The sequence below is a fragment of the Mastigoproctus giganteus genome, chromosome 5 (genome assembly GCF_048544385.1).
Source record: "Mastigoproctus giganteus isolate SK-2022 chromosome 5, ASM4854438v1, whole genome shotgun sequence".
Lineage (NCBI taxonomy): Eukaryota > Metazoa > Arthropoda > Arachnida > Uropygi > Thelyphonidae > Mastigoproctus > Mastigoproctus giganteus.
In genome coordinates, this window is record NC_143579.1 from 171,098 (window position 1) to 193,398 (window position 22,301).

At 41.4% G+C, this 22,301-nt stretch overlaps 1 protein-coding gene across 1 annotated transcript in view; it reads left to right on the plus strand.

Moving 5' to 3' along the window:
• Positions 1-11,008: 11,008 nt before the first annotated feature.
• Positions 11,009-22,301, plus strand: part of LOC150085117 (uncharacterized) — a 173,051-nt gene continuing 161,758 nt past the window's right edge. The window contains exon 1 of the mRNA XM_090373879.1: positions 11,009-11,148. The gene's annotated coding sequence lies outside the window, so the exon portion shown is untranslated. The remainder of the gene's footprint in view (positions 11,149-22,301) is intronic.

Genomic DNA, 22,301 nt, shown 5'->3' on the forward strand with positions numbered 1-22,301 from the left:
GATTTCAACGAAAACCGAACAATGTGTGGTATCCGATCTTGAGTACCAGTTAAATCCGGCACATTCTTCACATAAAACAATATGGCTCGATGATCACTTGATGTCCAATCAGGCATTACCTTCCAGTTACAAATACAATGTCTAATACCAGAAGTTGTTATAGTTAAATCAATATTAGATTCACCCATTGGTCCACAGAAAGTAGAGAGTTGATTTGACTTGTTCATTACAAATAAATTATGGCTCGATAAAAACTCTTCCAGCAATAAACCTCTCATGTCAGATGTTGCACTATACCACAACGGAGACTTTGCGTTAGCGTCTGTCGAAATAATCACTTGTTTAGGTCTTAAAATGAGCAACACATACTCTAAATAATCCACGCAATTATTAAAGTCCATTGAAGGAGCACAATACAGAGATATAAAATAGAATTGAACATTTGCCGAGGCCACCATAACACATGTAGCGAACTGGTTACATAACCTATGAACAACCACTACGTCTAGATCTCTATTATTGACCACAATTCCAGTTTTAGGCTCTTCCTGCACCGGTTGTATTATTCGTGACGTTAAGGGATAACCAAATATTCTAGATGTTTGCTCACCTGGAACTCTAGCCCAATAAGGTTCCTGTATTGCCACCAAATCAATTTGAAAATCCTCACTAATCTTCCTAATCTCGTCCGCTACCAATCTCGATCGTTGTCCATTAATCTGCATTATTTTAATTCCTGTAGAATAAAAAACTTCAGTTAACTCAGGATCTTCTTCCAACCCCCTCTCTCTTCGTTCATTACAACTATTCATTAGCAGTCCGAGTTCGTACCATTTCCAGTGCTCTTTGATATTCTGGACATCTGACGTCCCTTACTGAATGGCAACAATCCCGCTTACGGCGCTTGCAGTTAACACAGCTTGGCTCCTGATCTTTGTTTGGGCATTCAGCATATACATGCCCCCCTCTTGCACAATGACCACAAGTAGGGGAGCTGTGAGTACAATATTTCGTAACGTGTCCGTATCCAAGACATAGAAAACATCTGGAAACTATAGTAAAGGGGCGGTGCCTATGCGAACTTACTGCCAAGTATAAACGATCCAATGTGGATATAAACTTATATAACCTTGGGGAGAGAGTAATAACCCAGTGTACAAAAGCTGTACTTCTAGACTTGGTCGTAAACCTAAAACTTATGTCTTTCTTAACTTCCTCAAACGTGATCCCGCATTCTTCCAAATTCTTACAGTATAATTCTTCAATGATATCTTCCTGACTTAACTCCTTAGGAATATCATATATAATCACAGATGGGTTGCCCTTTTTAGGAACACCCGTTGTTATTCCAACAGACGCCAAAGAATCCGATGCAGCTATATTCACCAAATCCGTCTTTATAGCTGTTTCTAATAACACACCTTTATTTCGCACCAACCGTAGAGCTCGGACTTTCACTGACTTAAATTCATTTTTTAAAGCATTTGCCACAGCAGTTTTCACTTCAGAACTCGATTTAAGCTCACTACTATCAGAAGCTCGAAGAATCATAAGATTTTCCCCAGACCTGGGTATTCCTTCCTTAGGACGAGTACCACTCGCTATCTCTGCATAAGTACGCTTTACTTCCACCCCCTGCACTTGCGCGTGATCTTGACTACCTATTACACCCTCCTCTTCACTCACTATTTCTTTGTGGGCCTCAGTCTTACTATAAGGCTCAGACGAAAATGTTTGAATTAAGTGTTCTAATAAATTCGCCCGTTTACTAATCTCAGCATTTAAAGCTCTAAGTTTTTCATTTTCTATTAATACAGCCGTAGTCGCTGTTTCTAACTTAGCCCACTTGTCCATAATTATGTCTCCTGCCTTCTTTGTAACCTTATTAACGTCTGCCAAGAGGAAGCTCCTAATATCTTTCCTCATTTTAGAGATCTCCTCACACCTTGACGATACATCTTGTACATTGTATAGCTCATCAGTCATAGTTTCAACATCCTGACTTGGTATAAGTTGCACCTCAGTATTCGCAGCTACCTGATCACTAACTTCCTCTTCATGCGCTAACTGAATATTCGTATTCCCAAAAGCTCTAAACTGATCCTGACTGTGTCTTCTAGAGTATACAAACTCCCCATATTTTATAAACTCTTCCCGTGACTGTGGCACTTTAGGTGGAAGTAGGGGGGAACCGTCCTCCCCTGTATCAGATCCCACTGTATGCTTCCTAACTGTTCCACTTGATCCTTCCATAATTCTTATGAAATTCAATTATCCAACTAAACAGCTAACAATGTGTTAGTTCTTATTAATTTCGAACAGTAAACTCAAACTAATTACTTTGCAGTGAAAACTAATCAACTGCTAGATTATAAAAAAAAAAAAAAAAAAAAAAAAACACATGCAGAACAATAAACCAGTACGCTATTCTTTTCTACTGATCCCTATTGATATTAATAAATATTAGTTCCAAAAATAAATAGTTTTCAAACAAAACAGTAATTCTGACTATGTATAATCAGACTACTCCTCCCACCTCATAAAAACCGGAACAACTGCTACTATCTTTATCTGCTATGAGGCGAAGAAAACACGGAGCACAGTAGAAATGCGACCGTACCGACGCGAAACACTGGCAGATAAATGCTACATGCTTTCCTGGGGTTTCATCTAGAGTTGGGCAAACAAAACCGGAGATCTTTGTTGAGGTCGCCGCGATTTAAGTAGAGAATGAGGTCAAGACAAGGTTGTCCGTTTATGAAAGTGCCCGCCAAGAATTAGCCACACTGTTCCTCAGAAATTTCGATGTCTTGTTCCAGTTTACATTTTATCAATTTTCCAAATAGTTTAGCAATGGAGCTCGTAACACAGATTCCTCAATAGTCGGAGCATCTTCTTCTCTCACCTTTCTTAGAAATTAATGTAATGTACCCGATTGTCATCTCATCTGGTATTTCTTCGCCATCACAAAATTTATTGAACAGTCGCGTTTGTAGATTTATAACTTTTTGAACTTCATATTTAAGCAGCTCTATGTTAATTCCACCTGGGCCTGGTGCTTTTCCATTTTTTCCCATTTTTATTTCCACTTCCACTTCCTTCATTTGGATGTTTAATCCTTTTTCCATGGCAGCTGTCTCTGTTTCAGTTTCTCTAAATTCCTCTCTTCCTTCATTCAACAGCTGTTCGTAATAACTGACCCATTAATCCAGATCAATCATTTCCAGTCTAGCATTTTGCTCATACTAAATACGACAAATATTTGTATTGACGATTTATTGTAAACTCTACTGACTTGGTTGCCGTGCCGGAGTATAAAAAGACATTTTTGTTCCCCTTAAACTCTTCAATACACTCCAGGCCTCTGCAGATCTTCTACATCCTAGTTTGCTGTTCACATCGGCACATACTCTGTCCCAGGACTCGTGCTTTGCCCTGATGACTTCCGCTTTCACTTCCTTATTTTTTCTTTATATATTTTTCTATGCACTACACTCTATGAGCTTAACCATCTTCAGCACGCTTCCTTTTTTGTCCTTTCATCATCATCATCATCATCATCAGCCATTTTTCAATCAACTGCAGGATGAAGGCCTCTCCAGCAACTTTCCAGTTCCTTCTGTTTTGAGCACTGGCCATCCATTTACTACCCACAAACTCATGAATTTCATCTATCCATCTCTGTTGTTTTCTTCTAGCTGCTCTTGGGTACCATTCTGTTATTTTCTTAGTCCATCTATCATCATGTCTTCGAGCTATGTGTCCTGCCCAAGACCATTTTAGTTCTTTGTTTTGATAAGAATGTCCTTTACTACATGAGTTTGCTGCCTAATCCATGTGTTTCTCTTCTTATCTAACATTCTGATTCCCAATATAATTCGTTCCATTCTTCGCTGTGTAGTTCTCAGCTTCTCTTCCATTCTTTTGGTGAGTGCCCAAGTTTCACTTCCATAAATCATGGTGGGGAGTATACATTGATTCATTATTTTACGTTTCAGACAAACTGGGATATTGCTCTTCAGTATGTGACTATATTTCCTGAATGCTATCCATCCAAAATTTATTCTTCTCTTGACTTCCAGCCATTTATCATTATTACAGCTAATAACTTGTCCCAGATAAGTATATGACTCCACCTTTTCAATTACTGCTCCTTCAATCATTATTTCCCTTTCCGTGGCATACTTGTTCATCATTACTTTTGTTTTAGTCATATTCATCTTTAGTCCTAAATCCTTACTAACTGTGCATAACTGATTAAGTCCTATTTGTCCTTTACTAATTCCTTAATATCCATGTTCAACCAATCATTTTGTTTCATCATTTGAGTTTTTCCTAATGCCTCTCCAGCAATTTCTGCACCGTTTCCTTTTAGTATTCATATATATCTTTTGCGCTCTACCCATAGGTTTCGTCTAATTCTTTGTCTAATGTACGTTGGTACAAGCCCCTAGTGCTCTCATCTTTTACACCGAAAGATTCAACGTCAAGTTGTTCACTCCTCTCAAGGTCTTTCTTCCTTTTCTACTTCCTTTATTGGTACATCCATGAGAACGACAACGTAGCATTCACCAAAAAATGTGATCAGAACCAGAGCTTGCTCCTCTCTGGCCCTAACATCACAGACAAAAATTGTTCTTTGCTGTTTAGTAATCACATAATAAATTACTGGTTTTAGTCCTTTTGTTTCTTGGAACCATGTGAACTCATGAATGTCTCTATGTTGGAAGAAGGTGTTACTAATCCTCAGCTTATATTGTGGGAGCAGAGTTCTATCAGTCTCTCCCCGTTGTCATTCTTTACACTTTCTCCGTGTCTTCACTGTCCGCAGCTTGTCCCACTCTGGAGTTCAAATCTCCCGTTATGACTATCTCTCTCTGCACCGTGCAATTGCATTTATTACTTCTCTCAGGTATTCCCAGAAATCTGATTTAATATCTGTGGGTGACCAGGAGCGTATCCCCCAATAATAGTAATTTCTCTTCCATATATTTTAATTTCAATGGTAACAATTCGTTCATCAACAAAACTCCATTTTTCAATAAACTTTGTGGATTCTTGTGAATAAGCATAGCCACCCCTGCCTTAGCTCTTAAAAATTCAAAAAAAAATATATTATATTAGGAACACCCATAATTTCTTACATATGCCCGTATATGCATATGATATCAGTAAATTGGGTGTGTTCTCTGGTCCATTTGCTTGCTTTGCTGGATGAAAAAAACCTGTTTTTTTAGGGGAAACCTTAGCTCTTACATGTCCGCCGACAGCAGACCGAAGGAAAATATATTCTCCGGTCATTTCTTCACCTTTCCCTTTCTTCTTTGTGTCAGTTAAGACCGCCACGTCCAACTTATATTTTCCCACTTCCAATACAACTTCATCTTGTTTTGTGCTAACTTCTTGTACATTCCAGCAGCCAAAATTCATAATCCTTTTCCTTTTGCTTGCCGGTTCGATTCCTATTTGTCCGTCCGATTTTTTTCTCTGTTACGTCTTTTAGCAACTTTATTAATAACGAGATAGAGAAGAGGTAACCATGAAGAGTGTAATGAGAGCGCAGAACAATGACAGAGTTCATAACAATAATAAGAGATCCAACAGGAAGATAAACATTGATAACATTAAATTCAAATGTACAAAAGAGGATTGCGTTAAGTTAAGTTACCGCTAAAACAAATAATAAATTAATTAATTAATTGGAGGATGGAAAAATAATAAAACACATAATAATAATAAACTGCAATAATTAGATGAGAGCTAGTCACTTTGCAGTTTAAGAGAAGAGTCCAACTTGTGGATGGAGTTCATCAGTGACTGGGAGTTGTCAAAGAAGGCAATGAGGGGTTCATTTGCTGATTCTGTTCAGTGGACTGAACTTCATGAAGTCCGTACTGGCAGAGTCAATGCAAAACGGTGTAAGGTTCCTGACTTCTCTACACGGAAGTTGATTTTAGTGAGGATATGAGATGCTCATAAGTAACTATTCGGGTGGCCTAAAAATAATAGATTCGTTTTTTTTTTTTTTTTTTTTTTTTTGTTTGTTAATTAAAGCCTTTGTGCGAGGATTCCAGATGGGTGATCTGAATTCAAGGATTCGCAGAACAACAGCACCAGATCTGTAGTTTTTGAACTTGTAGGTGTTCGTTTGATGAATCCCGGTGTTTTGAATGCGTTGCTGGTGATTTCAAGAACATGGGCATCCAAATTAGCACTGCTGGAGAAGAGAATCCCCAAGTCGTTGACACCTTTCGATGATCACAGAGTTACTCTGTGATCATCGAAGAGGATTTGGAAAATTTGGGCAGATGGGCTGAGAAGTGGAAACTGCAGTTCAACATTGACAAATCCAAACTATTGCATATGGGTAGAAGTAACCCAAGAGAAATGTACCAACTGTGTGGTACTACAATCAGGGAAGTGGAAAGTGAAAAAGCCCTAGGGGTAATTGTGCAATCAGATATGAAATTCGTTGAGCAGTGCAAAGGGGCTGCCAGGGCAGGTCAAAGAATCTTGTCAATGATATATAGAACTTTGCTACCAGGGCCAGGGAAATGTTTATCGCCTTGTATAAGGCAATGGTCAGGACACACCTTGAGTACTGTATACAGGTCTGGAGGCCTCATTTTAGGAAGGATGTATTGTTGCTAGAACGAGTACAGAGAAGGGTAACAAGATCGGTGAGAGGAACAAAGGGGTGCTCTTACCAAGAAAGGCTATTTCTGCAAATTGTAGTGCCTGGAGAGTAGGCACTGGGAGATGGTCTGATTGAGGTGTATAAGGCCTTGAATGGGTTGAGCAAGCTAAATGCCCATGGGATTCTTTCTCTTGCTCAGAATAATCACCTGAGAGGGCATAAATTGAAATTAAGGAAACACAGCTGTAGAATAGATGTGTGGAAGTTTGCCTTTAGCCAGCGGGTTAGTTGATGGCTGGAACGAACTTCCATCTGTCATTTTGGAAATTGATAGCTTAAATAAATTCAAGGAGGAACTGGACAAATTTTAGAGGGAATTGTTGTGTGGAATTTTATTATTATTATTATTTTTTTTTTTTTTTTTTTTTGAATGATGCTACATAAGCTAATATGCTTGCTTCCTTGCATTACGTGTCTGTATTGCTATTACTATAATAATATACTCCGTATTTATCAGTTGGTGAAATCTGCAGGATGAGAAAGAGATTGCTTTTTTCACTTCTCAAGGGGTTAGCAGACAAGCCATTCAGAGATAGCTACAGAGAGAATTTATTGAGGACTCATTGATGCGGTTCAGAATCGGTAATTTCATTTACTGCTAAGTAGATCTTAAGGTCTTCTTCACAGAGAGCAACTTGAACATTGGAGGTGCAGATGAAAGAAGGGAGGAAGGGGGGCCTTGAGGTACTCCCCTTAGCAGTATGAAACGGTCTGAGTTCACTTGATTGACTATAACGCTCAAGGAACGATGCGTAATATAGCTGCCTAGCCATGTGAGCAGAGGGTCACGGATACCATATTTTCCAGAAGTTGTTCGTGCGGGATTTTATCAAATGCCTTCGATATATACACTTAAGTTAGTTATAAACCAGTTATAAAAATATATTAACAAAAATCAGTAGCTTTCGGGACGCGTGTCCCTTTGTCAACTGACAAATTAAATACATGGTTTAAAGATAAGAAGATTTGGACCACAACTCAGCGTCTTCTACGTGCTACTGGCTGCCAACTACCGCAATTCTATGGATTACCAAAGATTCACAAACCGGGTATTCCCCTCAGACCTATAGTGTCGTGCTGCAGCGTATGAACTGTCCCAACGTATGAACTGTCGAAACATATCGCGCGCCTCCTCTCACCTCTTATAGGTAATACATCGCACACCGTTAAAAATAGCAGTAAATTCGTCCACCTCATTAAAGACCTTTCAATCCCTGACAACACTGTCTTGGCATCATTTGATGTGGTTTCTTTATTCACTTCAATTCCCGTCCAACAGGCGGTGCACTGCTCCAGGAGGCTCCTCGAGAACGACTTAAGCCTCCAATCCAGGACATCACAATCCACTGATGACATCTGTACCGCCCTCAACCTATGCTTATCAAGCAGCATCTTCACTTTTGAGGATTCACTCTACCAACAGGTACATGGCACTGCTATGGGTGCCCCTGTCAGTTCCATAGTAGCTAACATCGCCATGGAAGATCTGGAGGAGCAGATACACCAGAACCCACCTACACCTATTACAACATGGTGTGGATACGTTGACGATATTTTTACCGTAATACCACGTGGTTCTGAAACTGCACTGCTGGAATACCTCAACTCCTTATCTAATTTCATCAAGTTTACCATAGAATCAGAGGTGAACGGTATGCTCCCGTTCCTGGACGTCCTAGTGCATTTCGTAGGCCCACATCTAGAGACCTCAGTATACCGCAAACCCATGTGGTGCGGTCAATTCACTAACTACAGGTCCGGCCACGCACAGGCCATCTCAATAGCACTGCCCGCACCCTATTCTCCAGGGCTTAGAGCCATTCCAGCACCGACTAGGTCACACAATTAGGCGTAACGAGATCTCCCGTGTGAAGGCGGACCTAACCAAATGTGGTTATCCATCCCATGTACTAAGCAGATGCCTATTACAGGCAGGAGAACTCACATCCAACTCAAGACCACCGAACCAAGTCGGTATATCGTCCGCCTACATTCCCTATTATCAAGGCGTGTCAGGACGGATCTCGAAGGTCCTTAGAAGTTACAACATCAAATGTGTGCAATTACCCTGCAGGAACCTACGTTCACTTGTCTCCAGCGTGAAGACCCCTGTCACACCTGTCTTACGCAGCAATGTGGTATATCGCATCACCTGTAGAGACTGTAACAGTTGCTACATAGGAGAAACATCAAGGCGTCTCCAGGATCGCCTCACGGGACACGACAGAGCAATCCGGCTTGCCGAAACTGACCAGTCCGCGGTCGCGGAACATTTCTGGGCAACGATCTTGACCCCAAACGCGACTTTGAAATAGTAGACCACCCACGACACTTTCGACACCGCCTATGGCTAGAGTCATTCAACATAGTAAGCAATCCAAAGGCATTAAATCGCCAGAAAGGCATACGTCTACATCCCATCCTGGAGACAACCGTTTTATTGCTGGATGATGTGGTAGAAAGCAGCACACGTCCGCGCAACAACAATGTCGCATGATTAACGTGCCTCACTCAGCTCGTTGTATTGTATTTAAATTTGTATTTAATTTGTCAGTTGACAAAGGGACACGCGTCCCGAAAGCTACTGATTTTTTGTTAATATATTTGTATAACTGGTTTATAACTAACTTAAGTGTATATGAAACTATGGACCCCAGTACTCCAGGCCCATTCGTGCAGTCTACACAGACATGCCTTCGATATGTCTGTGTAGACTGCACCAACTTGAAGGTGGTTATCATGGCTTTGAGAGGTGTATTGCCAGAAAGGAAGTAAATTTGTGACTACTGACTTGCCACTGCAGAAACCATGTTGATTCTGATCGATAAAAGGCTTGAAGAATTCGAAGAGATGTTTGTGCACTGCTGTGTCGAAGAGTTTAGCCAGGCTGTTTTGCAAGGTTTTGGGTCTGTAATCGCATACATCATTTTTATCACCTTTTTTGAAAATAGGAACTATATTGACCTGCTTAAAGTGCTTAGGATACTTCCCCAGCCTGAGAGACAAGTTGAAGATCCGCAGTATGAGGGGTTTTAAGGTCGAGACAGTCATTTTCCAAAATAAGCCTGGAATGTCATCTGGGCCTCTAGTATAGTCATTTCTCATGCTTTTTAATGCCGAATTTAAATCTTCATCAGTGATAAAGAGGTTAATGAGGATATCATCTTTAACAGGTGTGAAGTCAGGAAATGAGGCAGGTCTCAATGTATCATTTGTTTCAATTCCGGAAAAGTGTTTGGCAAACTCCTGAGCAATACTGAATTCGTCCGATAAGAGAATTCCATCTGCATTGTGTTGTAACTTTCTACTGGGTCTATTCTTGTGCTTCGTGAAATTCTAAAATGGTTTGGAATTTGGCGGCATTGTTGGGGCGTACTGGGAAAACAGGTACAAGCGCGGGAACGATAGAGTAGACATCCCCAAAGAGGTCAGTGGGCATGAGCTCCACATGGCGAAGTATGGGGGGGGGGAGTGTGATGTTCGACAGGACATAAATAAATAAATTTTTCTGTTTATACTCCAGGACGACCAAATGGAGTTCACAAGATAGACAGAATACAAGAAACAGCACCGTATTCAGCAGTCACGGGCTTGAACCCCGGTCACTCAAGGCACGTGTACTTATGCACCCACGCGCCTGACCACTAGGCTACGGCAGCACATGTGGTCGCTTTCCAAGCAGACGAAGAAAGAAATGTTCATTTGTCTCGCCACAATTAAAGAAAAGAAAACAAACCGGGTGTTTGATGTAGAAACCTGGATGTTTACAAGATGCATGTGCATTCTCTTAACATCAAGCTTGGAAAGCGTCAGAAACATATCCGCTTTTGGAGCGACATTAATAGACGAATCAAATAACCTTCGCACAATTAAGAAATCGCTCTCAGCTTCGTCTCGAACTCGCCATTTCTTCGCTCGGCGAAGGTCGCCACGCCCGTCTGCAACCCGAGTGAACCCTAAGTGAACTGCTGTTTGGCTTGCCGCTTTCTTCGGGGGCGCGGTGCGACCGAAAATGTCTCGCAGTGAACGGCGTTGTCTCGGGACAATTGCGTTTAATTGCGGCGGCAATTAACGATTTTTGACCAGCCGGACAACCCCACGTGACTCCATTTGGAACCTCGGCCCCGAATGCCCAAAAATGCTTGTCCCAGTTCGCAGCTGGGCTTGCTCTTTCAGGTTTCGTCATCGCATCCAAATTCGTTAGCGATTAAAGGTCACGTGCGCGAACCGCACCTCCTTTTATGGTCCGCAGTGTCGGGTCTCGAGCGATCAGCCCTCGCGAGCGGAGATCGACAAACCGGTTCCTCGCGACCACGTCACGCGCTCACTCAAAACACCCAGAAGGTGACTTCTGCGGCATCGACCAGAAGAACACATGACGGCCAGTGTACGGCGCTTCTCACAGGGTCACCTGCCGGATTCTGCGGCGGAGTAAAGTCGTCAACGAACAGGTAAGAAAGAAACTCTTTGTTTGACCACCCACTTGGGTTCATTGCGACTGCTCCCCAACCTCCCGTTGTTTGACAGCCGTTTTTGGACGACCGATTTCCTCTGTTCCCTTTCATACGTCTTAAATAACCTTTTAGGAACTTTTAAGCCGCCATTTTGATTTTAAATTAGACCCCTTTGTTTTTCTGTTGACCCTCTTACGTCTGCTAACAGGCAGTTAGGCGAACCAGTCCTCTTCTTCCTATTTAAATCCAAAATAAAAACAAAATAAAAGAAGAAGTACGAACAGCAAACAGAGTAATTCGCCTTCCATCGATTCTCAATCCACAACGTGCAGCGTCCGAAAAAAGAGAATTTCCAGGACGATCCGGAGAACTTTTATTTATTAACTCGCTTTATTTCTCGCGGGTCGAGATCACGATAAATGACCAGTAGAGCGTGCAAACGGGATACAAATCGGAGAGGGCACGGCTGATGTCGGAGGAAAAGTAAAGAAACGACCCCAAAATCGATAGCATCCACCAATCCATCCTGGCAAGCAGCGTGTACGGTGGGGAAATCAGCCCCTCACGCAGATCCCTTCCAGGCACCATTCTTCGTTAGCAGTATTTGCGCACGATGTTCACGAACAGACAACGACGCACGAGAAGAGCTGCTTCCCCAGCCACGTTCTAATCCCCCCTCCCCAGGGAACATCTCCGAAACGGTGCTTACGAAGAAAGTTCGTTCCAACGAGTTGCTTCTTCGCTTTCCCAGTTTCACAGACGGTTCGTAGAATATTCGCGATGGGGGGGGGGATAACACGTGGATGACGCTCCACCGATACTCCGAAGGTCTTCGGTACGCTAAAAACTGACGCATCATCTGTGCGAACAACACTTTACTCCAACGAAACCCTGATGGACAACCACCCGCTCCGCTTCAAAGTTTTGTGTGTGTTTTGAATGTACATAAAAAAAAGAAAAAAATCAGACACCTGTTTTTCGCAGCTACCCCTCCCATCTAATGTCCTGGGAAATGTATACAATGAGATGGGTCACTAATTTCTACTTGTTTTTGCGCGAGTGAGGCCTTCTAACTGATACGTGCTGGGAGGGGGTCATTTGACCCAGATACTATTGCACTGCGTGGGGCTGAAGAGAACGTGGATCGTATCTTATTTGATTGTCACCACTATTTGGACTATGCACAAGAACTTCAACTTACTGCAGGAGGACACTTCACTACTGAAAATGAACCTTTCTTGTTCGATCTCAGGTTGCGTTTAATGCTCTTCCACGTGTCTTCAAAAGGAGAAATGAACTTCCATCAGTTAACCCAGCGGGTTTCAACCGGGGTGCCGCAACAACGTTCTTGCGGTGCCGTATAATTTGCGTTTAAGTTAAAGATATTGTTTTGTTTTGTTTTTTTTCAATTTACGCATTTATTTGATTATAAAAAGGGTACAATATCCATGGAATATCCGCATCTTTTTAATTTTGAGGTGATCTATACAATTCATCTTTATTTACGACCTCTATAAATAAAGAATAAAATTATTATATTAAAAGGTCGAAAGCCACTGTGTTACGTATTTCTTTTGGCTTAGGGGTGCCGTGAAAAAATTACTGGGACACTTTGGGCGCCGTGTACCGAGAAAGTTTGGGCCCTCTGAGTTAACCCAACATAGACTGTTGTTTTCGTGACTACGTACCTCAGCAGGGTTACTTTCTGTATTACTGCTCTGTACCCCACGAGCAGAAATACAGAAACACAAAGACAAATGATACTGAAATTGAACAATAGCGACAGTGTACTTATAAATAGCATAATTCAAATAGAAGAACACTAGTACTATATAGGGAATTATACAAAGAGCGAGGGAATGAGGCCAGCAGTGGGGAAGACGGATTGCAGAGCAGCAACACATACGACATACCCGATATTCTTCCTGATGAAGCAGAACATGCATTGAAGAAAATGAAGAATCAGAAAGCCCCAGGGGAAGACAAACTTTTTTCTGTAGCTGTTAAAATTAGGATGGCAAGACTCTTCACAAAATAAATTAGGAATGGTGTGGCGCCTAAGGAGAAGAATATTTCAATCACAATTTCGCTGGATAAGAAAGGAGATAAATCAGAAATTTAAAATCGAGAAAGGAGTTCGACAAGGAGACGCAATATCTCCGAAGCTGTTTACTGCTGCCCTTGAGGAAGCTTTCAGAAGTTTAGACTGGTCACAGAAAGGAGTCAATGTGAACGGAGAGTACCTAAACCATTTACGATTTGCAGATGACATTGTGGTCATAAGTCACGATCCCAAAGAATTAGAGGAAAATCTTAATCAGTTATGCACAGTTAGTAAGGATTTTGGACTAAAGATGAATATAGCTAAAACGAAAGTAATGATGAACAAGTATGCCACGGAAAGGGAAATAATGATTGAAGGAGCAGTAATTGAAAAGGTGGAGTCATATACTTATCTGGGACAAGTTATTAGCTGTAATAATGATAAATGGCTGGAAGTCAAGAGAAGAATAAATTTTGAATGGATAGCATTCAGGAAATATGGTCACATACTGTGCATACTTTGGCTGAAACGTAAAATAATGAACCAATGTATACTCCCCACCATGACTTATGGAAGTGAAACTTGGGCACTCACCAAAAGAATGGAAGAGAAGCTGAGAACTACACAGCGAAGAATGGAACGATAAAAACTGTTAGATAAGAAGAGAAACACATGGATTAGGCATTCTTATCAATACTAAAGAACTAAAATGGTTTTGGGCAGGACACATAGCTCGAAGACATGATGAAAGATGGAATAAGAAAATAACAGAATGGTACCCAACATGTACCATTCTGTTATTTTCTAAGAGAAAACCTGGAAGACAACAACGGAGATGGACAGATGAAATTGATCAGTTTGTGGGTAGTAAATGGATGGCCATTGCACAAACCAAAAGGAACTGAAAATTTGCTTGAGAGGCCTTCATCCTGCAGTGGACTGAAAATGGCTGATGATGATGACCTCAGGGTTGCTGTACTGAAAAGTTACTTCTAACTACGCCTTCTCACAGTTATTACTTGTATTAGATGGTAACAATGTTTTCTAAGATATCAGAACTGTTTTCGGATTTCTACTGCCTTCAACATTCTTGTACAGTATTTGAACATTGGGAAAGCTACTGCTGTGGATTTTCCTTTAGGACTTTTATTGTCTGGTGAAGTGTTGAAGATAATTTGGACTTGCTGTTGACTGTACATAGTGTCGATATCTGATAATATTCAATCTTTTCCTATTAATGAAATATGATGGGATGAAATTTGGTCCACGATCTTTAGACTTTTTCCTCAAAAAAAAGACAGGAATGTAATAACAGAGGCATGTGATGCAAGAAAGCAAGCGTATGAGCTTATGTAGCATCAGCCAAAAAAAGAAAAAAAAAAAAACAATTTCACACACCCATTCCCTCTAAGAATTTCTTCAGTTCCTCCGCCTTAAATCTATTTAAGCTAGCTAGCAACTTCCATAACGACAGTTGGAAATTTGTTCCAATCATTAAACATCTGCTGGCTTAAGGCAAATTTGCGCACATCTATTCTACAACTGTCTTTCCTCAATTTGAATTTATGCCCTGTCAGACGATTACTCTGAGTACGAGGAAGAATCCCATCAGAATTCAGAATGTTCAACCCATTCAAGGCCTTATACACCTCAATCAGATCACCTTGCAGGTGCCGCCTAGTCTCCAGCCGCTGCAATTGCAGAACTTAAACCTTTCTTCATGAGCGCACCCCTTTGTTCCTCTCACCAGTCTTGTTGCCCTTCTCTGTAGACGCTCAAGCAACTCTACAGCCTTCCTAAAATGAGGCCTCAAGACCTGTATGCAATACTCAAGGCGTGGCCTGACCATTGTCCTATAGAGAGGGACAATCACCTCCTTTTCCCTACTTGCAAAATTCCTGTACGTCATTGACAACACTCCATGATTTGCTCTGGCAGCCTGTGTGCATTGCTCACCAAACTTCATTTATTATTAAATCTGTTTATTGCTCTCCGAAGAGCCCCACCCTGGACAGCAGAAAGCTAGGGGGGTGATATTTACATACAAAGGTTAAGACAGGGACATGTGCCTGGCGGTTACATGAGGCCCATGTATGCTTAACCCGAAAGGTACAGAACTTAGTGTTTATTATTTTACATAATTAAAAGAATTAAAGGATATTATTTTCTCAAAATTGCTATAAATTAGAAAAGCATGAGAGAAATGTAGAAAATATAGAGAAATGAGGCAGTCCTTCACCGGTTGTTGCACGTGGTATCTCTTCAATTCTTCACTCTTGAACGTAATAGTGCAGCCAGGCGTCTTTAGACTCGTAGATTCTAAGAGAGAGAGAGGAGACCAGTGATGACTTCACTTTATTTTCCTTTTCACCTATCTTTAACGGGATGCATTGTGGTGGCATTTTCCTTCTGGTGGCGTCTCTTAAGTGTACGTTTGCATAAGCGTCCTTTAGCTTCTGACGTTTGTATGTATGTATGTTGCTCGCAGAAACTATCCAGCTCAATGGCTAGATTGTTCATCAAATCTACCGTGTTTCCTGGGAACATGCGTCTCAATCCTTTCAGGGTGTTCAAGCTGATTGTGAGTGGGAGCTTTGGGTCCATTTGATTCCTTCCGGCAATGCGTGGAGTTTTTATGAAATCAGTAATTTCAGGGGCGTCGAGTCGTCTAGTGCTTAGTCTGGCAAGTGTAAGAAGGTTTTCTGCCTCAATCTGTTGTTTCCATGGGGTTACTTCCTGATTTATGTAGAACTGAGCCCTGGAAATGGTGCATTGGTTGCCAGTCCTCCAGTTGAGCCATTTCAGGAGCCAGTATTCCAGGTTGAGGAGCTTGTTGAAGTGTGTTGTGGGAGCAGAGGACCAAATGGTTGCGGCATAGAGAGGTATAGGATAGACACATCGGACCACATATTTCTTTACCAGGTCGGCGTCATGAATTCCCGTTAGTTCCTGGCGGATCGCCCACATAGCTGAGTACATTTTTGTTTTTGTGTTCAGGACGTGAGCCTGGAATGTTAGCCCCTCATCCCACACTAATCCGAGATCTTTGTGCGTTTTAACTTTTTGAATGGGTGATCCATTGATGGTAAGATTAATGTCATTGCGTGACTTCTTCCAGGTGAAGGACATTTGAGCTGTCTTTGTTTTATTAATCTGTAGTCCGATGGAAGCCAGATATTGTTGGAGGTTATGTATGGTTTTACTTGCCTGCAAGGTAGTGCTACGAACCTGAGTTTGGTCAGAAGATTTGATATAAAATTTCAGGTCATCAGCGTATGATTGGAAGTCAGTTTGCGATGCCAGGAAGGGCTCCAGCGCTGTGGCAAATAGGGTGTTGGTGATAGGACTCCCCCCCCTTGTGGGACATCCCTATTAGCAATTCACGTTGTACAAAAGCTCTGATGTGAGATGATGAGATGTCTATGCTCGAGGTTTAATTTAATGATGCCAAGAGTTCTTCCTGTGATGTTAAAGTACTGCTGGAGAATGGTGATTAGAGCTGTTATATCTATTTTGTCATAGGCTGCTTTTATGTCAAAGAAAATAACATCAAGTTGTGTCTTGTTGTTGAGGGCTTTCTGGATTCTGGTAAGGGTGTCTAGGGTGTCTTCATATCTGACTGCAAAATACCTGAAGTCTTTTTCATTCTCCACTACCCTGTGTATGTGTGTAGTACCACACAGTTGATACGTTCTTCTTTGATACTTCTACCAATATGCAGTACTTTGCAGTTGTCGATGTTAAACTTCTGTTGCCACCTCTCAGCCCATCTGCCCAAATTTTCTAGATCTAACATGCTGTCTTTACTGTCATCAACAACCCTGCCGAACTTCGTATCATCTGGCAGATGGGACATTAAGCCTGATGTACAGCAGTTTTCCGCGTGCAACAGTATCAAAAGCCTCTCTAAGATCCAAATATATGATATAACAACAATTCTTTGTTTCCGGTTATTATTATTATTATTATTATTATTATTATTATTATTATTATTATTAGCCATATGGTGCAAGGAAGCCTGAGGCTTATACTGCACCAGCCAAAAAAAAATTAATTTACCCTAGGACCCAGAGAGAGAGAGAGAGAGAGAGAGAGACAGAGAGATGTAGAAGGAAATCACCAAGAAAGAGAAGAATGATGATATCCAGCTCAGGACCCTGGGTGTGCCAAGCCCATACTCACCAGATGTGAGCCCCTGGGGGGATTTGGTTCCTTTGTGACCACATCTTAGTATCCAATCAAATTTGTCAGACAACACTTCCCCTCAACAAACCCATGCTGTGTCTGAATTATTACTGCAGTCTTGTCAAGATCTTCCTGCAATGCTACTTTAACCAGTGCCTCCATTACTTTTCCCTGAACAGCAGTTAAACTAACAGCTCTATGGGACTGGCCTGCATGTCACTGACTAGCTTTTTTTTCTTTCTTTCTTTGCTGATCGCGATACCCGGCATAGTGGAACGGTGTCTGGGTGGGGGAGGGCGCCTGCTGTGGTTTCTCACAACTGCGCCGTTTTCTTTTGTGTGGTTAAGCAGAACTCTATAAAAGCCAGAAGTATGAGTTTTGTGTTGTTTCATGTAAGTGTACTATTCGGTTGTTGTTCTTGTTGGAGGTAAGCCAGGCAGTCCCCTGTACGTTGATTGATGCCCACCAGGGTCGCCCGAGCTTCCTGATGGAGACAAAAAAAAAAAAAAAAAAAAAAAAAAACACACACACAATGTTAGAGTATGTCGCAGTTAAGAGTCAAGCCGCAGGGGGACAGGTAGAAATATGGAAGATGAAGAGGAAGGCCTTCTCCAGGTACGATGGAGATTGCTCCAACAAGCGAAAAGGGGGTAGAGGATAGGGACAGAAAGGGTCTGTGGTAGAATGCGCAGATGTGATCGCCATATGGCGTGTGGAACCTAGGTTCCAGATGAGATCACTGCTGTTGGTGTCTAAGTCGGTGGAAGGTTTCTACACAGCACATAGACATCTTTGGAAAAACAAGTAAAGGCCTTGTACTCTTCATTTTCAAGAAGGTGAGATTCACCGTCTCTTGGTAGGTAGTAGATTCTGGAAATCAGAGTGCATCTCAAATCTTCATAAATGTCACACTGATACATTAGATCGCACTTTCTCCAAGTTTCTACCCTGGATGAAGCCTTGAAATAATTTCCAGGTCTCAGGGAACCCCTGCATGAAAATTATTATATCTACACCTCACGGTACGTTGGCGTGATCGGTAAGTTGTACATATAATAATCCACTACGTACAAGTTAGTGCAAGTGCATCATAGTAATACACAGTTAACTCTAAGTCTCTAGGACTGTTAGTAATCCCCCTGCGGAGCTCCCCTGTGTTACCAGGCAATACTAGATGGTAGATGAATCTCATCAACCGGTGGAATACCACCACTTTCCTTATTGGAGGCTTGAAGTGATGCAGCCCATGTTTAGTCTCCAGAGCTAAGTTCCGATCAACTCTTCCATCATGCAGTATGACTGATAACTTTTGAGGTTATGCTGAACATCGTGGCGAGATCCAATCTTCATTACATTTCGAGGGTACAGTTCTAAAACGGTGTTAGCAAGCCGGCCTCTAATTAGTACACCGGTCCAAACCTATTGGTAACTCTTTAGGAGGATTCCAGATCAGCTAGTGTATAATCTTGCTACCTCTACTCTGCCAGATAGTGACTGGAGGGAGTCCGAGTAGTGTGTATGCTGGGGGCATTGTCGGGGCCACGTTATGTCAAGGATCTGGGTAGGGGCTCGCATCTGGTGAGTATGGGCTTGGCACACCCAGGGTCCTGAGCTCTCTCTCTCTCTCTCTCTCTCTCTCTCTCTCTCTCTCTCTCTCAGAGTAACTCCGGAACTTTGTTTTTCCTGGTGCAGCATAAGCCTCAGGCTTCCTTGCACCATATGACTAATAATAATAATAATATTCTTACCACGTGTACGCCATATCCAAAAATTTCATTACTTCATACAGCATGTCCTTCACCCACTTTTTCTCACTATTGAATACCCATGAATTGTCAAACTAATAGAGCAAGCTTATCTGCGAAAAGATCTAAACCTCCCAAACACTTCCCAATTCATTTCACAAATATACGTGGTCCCAAATCAAATCTCAACGATGTCCATTTCCACTTGCAGTCTGCCAAACCCCATGTACTTTTTCGGAGAGAATCTCAGTTATTGGTTGATTCAAAAATTGTTCATCTCAGTTCTGAAATTATTCGCTTTATGATTCCTTTTGCGTCAAAGGTGATACTTGTGCATATGTCCGTTGAATATTCCTTGTCAGAACGGACAGTTTGGTAATTTGGAATCTCCTCTTTTCAATTTTCTTTGACTTAAAATATTTCTACCTCATTGTTTCAATTTGAACTGTTTTCTCTATCGTTCTCCGAACTCCACTAATCACTTGGAGCTCTTTGACTTCCTCTCTTTGCAACTTGACTTTCTCCAGTCCAACTTTCCTAACAGTGAGGTAATTTTCCTTGGTGATTTTAATGTTCACAACTCCAGCTGGCTTCCGTTTTCTAGTCACACCGACCCAGCAGGTCGAGATGCTGTGGCTTTTGCAATTACTAATGACCTTGCACAGTTTGTTCATTCACCTACCAGAATACCGGACAATCCTAACCATACAGCCAACACGCTTGATATTTTTCTCACAAACAACCCTTCTAAGTACACGGTCGAAGTGAGAGGTCCTTTAGTCACTTCAGATCACAACTTGGTGATTGTCTCCTCTCCAATGGAGCCACTATCTCATGGCTATTCCCAACCTCGTATTGTTTGGCATTACAAGAATGCAAAATGGGATGGATGACCTGCGAGACTTCTTTTCTTCTTTTTCTTGGTCGGATTACTGTTTCAAAACTTCTGATTTCAACCTTTGCTCAGATTCTGTCAGTGAATTTATTCTAGTAAGAATGGAATCGTTTATCCCACGCTGCACTTTAAAATCTTGTCCTTTATTTAACCCTTGGTTTTCCAATAAATGTGTAAAGGCTGTACAAGAGAAAAAACATTGCATACCGTAATTGGCTTGTTTCTAATTGTTTACTTTCATTTTCTGCCTACACTAAAGCTCGTAACAATTGTGAAGCATTTTTGATCAGTCGAAACTCGATTTTGAACAGGATAAGAGTAGTAAACTTGCTTCTTCCCCTAATGGTAGGGCAAAAAGCAAGTTTCTTCTTTTTGGCAAGTCTCTTGCCAAAGCTATTGGCTGCAACTTTTGCCCATCTCTGCTCCTACCTCTGTCAAAAACCATATGGTTCTGTTGTCACTTCAGCCAAGGATAAAGCTGACCTGCTAGCATCCGATTTTTCTTCGAGCTCATGTATTAATGATCTTGGTAAAACACCTCCCACCATTCCCAACACGCTCCATTCAATGCCTCCTGTGGTCTTCCGTCAAAAGGATATCAGAAGGATTTTGATGAATCTTGATGCTAAGAAAGCTCCAGGTCCTGATGGTATTTCTCCACATGTTTTCAAAACCTGTGCTCCTGAACTTACTCCTGTTCTTTGCTACCTTTTTCTCACTTTCTTATTCCAAAGGTATTTTTCCTTCAGCTTGGAAATTTACTCATATCCAGCCAGTTCCTAAAAAGGGTGGCAAGTCTCTCCCATCCAATTATTGTCCCATCGCAATTACTTGTACTCTTTCTAAAGTAAGGGAGAAATCAATTAACCGCCAACTCTTAAACTACCTAGAAACCTTCCGTCTGATCAACGATCACCAGTAGGGATTCCGTCAGTGTCGATCCACTGTTGATATTCTGGCTTATGTTACCCACTTATTCGGAGGTAATACCTCCTTATGTTACCTCCGAATAAGTAACGCTTCACCAAAGGAGAAGACTGTTGCTACTTATTCTCTGTGGATACCACCACTACCATCACCCAGACGGCAGCGTTTCAGGGCTATTTGGCCCTTCTTTGGGTGGGTAGGTATCCTAGTGATGCAATGATGGCAAAACAGTTATGAAGTATAACTGCACAATATGAGAGATGCCTGATGGTGTATCAGATGAATTATGTGTGGGTGGTGGTATCCACTGAGAATAAGTAACAACAGTCTTCTGATTTGTGAAGTGTTACTACTTCGAAGTAGTGCAATATCAAGGCAACTCGTTGTGAAGGTATTCACAATATTATACGTAATATAACGATGTCGCCTTTGCAAAACACTTGCTCATTCAGAGTTTAGTTGTGTACTAATATGATGCATTTGCGCTAACTTGTACGTAGTCTAATTCTCTTGCAGCCTGGGGCGTAAGCCCTTAATGCATCTTAATATAATAATCCAACAATAGTTGCCAATGCTCTTTTGGGTAGGAATCATATTTTTCTGTGGAACTGTTTGTTTTTCATTTTGTGGAACTTCACTTTTATTAATTTTGGGGGGATGTGTGCGCTGAAATTATAACAAAATACCGCTTTTACCAGATTTTTATTCGTGTAGAAAACACTGTTAAAGAGGGAAATGTGGTAAAAAGTCCACTAAACGCTGACTTCTCATTTTAAAAACGGGTCTAAGAGGGATTAAACTTTTGTTTCTTTTATTTTCTTGCATATCTTTCTACAGTACTTAATATTACATTTTCAGCGTCCCGCAGTAGTCAGCCAACGTGTTGACGTTCCACCTCCCCTGGACCTTATCTCAATGTCTTTAATGTCCCGGTGAAATCTCTCGTACTGTTCTTCACTGACACCTCAAAGGTTTTCTGGGATTTTGTCTGGGCATGTTTCCTGTCTCATTGTGAATGTAACACGAGTAGATTTCGTCTCATTGCTTTTCATGCGCCATTTTTTTTGCCCAGCTTGTGTCTGGTTAAGCTGTCCTTGCAACCTTTGTGTTGCACTTATTGGATTTTCATCAGTTACAAAAGTTCTACTGTGTCATCAGCAAATGTTGCTACTAGGGTGTTATCGTTAACTTGGAGGTCAGCGGTGTACAGGATATACAATACTAGTTCCAAGACACTCCCCTGTGGCACTCCAGAGAATATTGGGTATAACTTGGTTTGTTCTTTCAGTTTCACTGAAAAAAAAAAAAAAAAAAAATTATTGTTTAGAATTACAACTTCCTCTTTTTATGTAAT